The sequence below is a fragment of the Harpegnathos saltator genome, unplaced genomic scaffold, assembly GCF_003227715.2.
Source record: "Harpegnathos saltator strain DR-91 unplaced genomic scaffold, Hsal_v8.6 scaffold278, whole genome shotgun sequence".
Taxonomy (NCBI): domain Eukaryota; kingdom Metazoa; phylum Arthropoda; class Insecta; order Hymenoptera; family Formicidae; genus Harpegnathos; species Harpegnathos saltator.
In genome coordinates this window covers 127,355-129,843 of record NW_020230070.1, presented here as the reverse complement: position 1 = coordinate 129,843, position 2,489 = coordinate 127,355, and positions in this window count along the sequence as shown.

The following is a 2,489-nucleotide window of genomic DNA, read 5'->3' as shown; positions in this document are numbered from 1 at the left end:
TGGAGTGCAATATGGTTGGGCTCATATAAAAAAGTTTGAACGTGCGAAGGAGTTAGCGTTAGTTTTCCATGATGTAGATTATGAGCAACATCTATCTCTTTCATGTACAATTAAGACTGAATTAATTTGGTGGAGGACACATATTATCACAACAAATTCATTTTTTAGACTCGCAGTGATAGATACGACTATTTTTATTGATGCGTCGATCTCGGGATCGAGAGTGGTATTAGAAAACAAACAAATTCATGGTTTTTGGACGGAGATAGAGAAACGACAACATATAAATTGGTTAGAACTCAAAGCCATTTGGCTTACTTTGCAGTCATTCGAACCAGAACTAAAGGATCGTCACATTTTGTTACGAGTGGACAATACAACGGCTGTTGCATATATTAATAAAATGGGAGGTATGAAATATCGAAAGTTCAATAAACTAGCAACACAAATCTGGAGTTGGACAGAAAACAACAACAATTGGTTACATGCAGAACATATACCGTCTACCAGTAATGTTGTAGCGGACAGACTATCTCGTTTAAAAAATCTCGATACTGAATGGGAATTAGCGACATACGCCTTCAATAAAATTACAACATCCTTTGGATTTCCAGAATTAGACTTGTTCGCTACAAGTCTTAATGCTAAATGCGAAAAATTTTGTTCATGGGCCACAGACCCTAATGCATGGGCCATTGATGCTTTCTCGATATCGTGGTCTACATTTTTCTCTTATGCTTTTCCTCCGTTTTCCATGATTTTGCGAATGTTAAATAAGATAGTTCAAGATAAGGCTCAAGGCATTATTATGGTTCCAAATTAGAAGGGCCAAGCGTGGTACCCCATGTTTCGTAACTTACTCATGACAGAGCCCAGAATTTTTACACCATCTAGACACTTATTATTATCACTTCGCAGATCGAGGATACATCCTATGGCTTCGACGCCTACATTAATATTCGGCATTGTTTCAGGGAAGCATATTTGAGGAAAGGATTACTTACCAATGGATTCGATAGAAATATTGATGGCCTTACTAGCGGATAATCTTAAGCAATATATGATTCATCGTTACGAAAATGGTGGATTTTTTGTGCAGACAAAAAACAAAATCCTTTTCTGGTCAGGACTAACAACTTATTAGAATTTTTAACGAATTCATATAGGAACGGTGCATCATATGGATCTTTAAATATACACCGTAGTACAATATCGTTATTATCGCATACAAAAATAGGAGAAAACCCGATAATAGGTCGTTTTTTCAAGGAAGTTGCAAAATTAAGACCGATAAATTCACGTTACGCTTCTACATGGAATACCAATGTGGTATTAGAACAAAATTAAAAGTTAGTTTCCCTTATGTAAGCTTAGTTTATAACAGCTAACTGAGAAAGCAGTTATATTGTTAGCTTTAGGATCTGCTAGTAGAGCTTAGACATTAGCAGCAATTACGATAAATAATATTAAACAAACTATGGAAGGTTTGGAGATAAGAATTATGGAATGCACAAAAACTTACCGTCTAGGGAAGATGCGACCGCTATTATGCTTACCTTTTTTTAAAGAAAAACCAGAACTCTGTATTGCGAGTACAGTGATTCAATATTTGAAAGTCACTTCTGCGTTGAGAGGCAATACTCAAAAATTGTTCATTACGATGCGAAAGCCATATAAAGAAGTTACAGCTCAAACAATCAGTCGATGGATCTGCTCGGTTTTACAAAAATGTGAAATTGACATTAAGATTTTTTCATTTCATTTGACAAGACATGCGTCATCTTCTGCAGCTTTCGGTAATGGTCTCGACCTTGAATCGATTAGGAAAGCTGCAGGTTGGTCAGCTGATTCTACAATGTTTGCCAAGTTTTATAATCGCCCTATTTCAAAAAATTTTTCGTTTGCGAGAGCGGTAATTAAATAGACTTCAGTGTCTTTCAGCGTAAGAGAGATTTTCAGTTTAATTTATCAAAATGTTGCATTCCTCGCCACTAAATAAAGGTTGAGTATAAGTTTACCAATTTGTGTTAGTTGCAGGCAATAATGCTTAAATAAATATATTTTCACCAATAATAAGAAAGCCATCAAAGTCGACATAACATCTATCAGAAAGGGCAAGAATTACTTGTGCTCTAAACAACTACATGTTGTAATCTTGAGAACGAGGCCTGAAATATAATTGAAGATCAAATGAACTTACCTGTAAGTGAAGTTCGATCGAAATTATATGAAGAGCCTCGTTCGAGGAGATTACAACCCTCCTTTGAATTCTCAAATAGCAATAGAATTTCCTTAATTATGTTAAATCTCTTCCCTCCCTATATAGGCAGCTACACTCTTATTTCGGCCGCTTACTCTAAAAGTAATGAAGATCATGTGACGCGGCCTTAGAAGGAAGGAGTTTGAAATCTGAACGTTGTGAATCTAGCCACATCGGAGAGATACTACATGTTGTAATCTCCTCGAACGAGGCCCTTCATATAATTTCG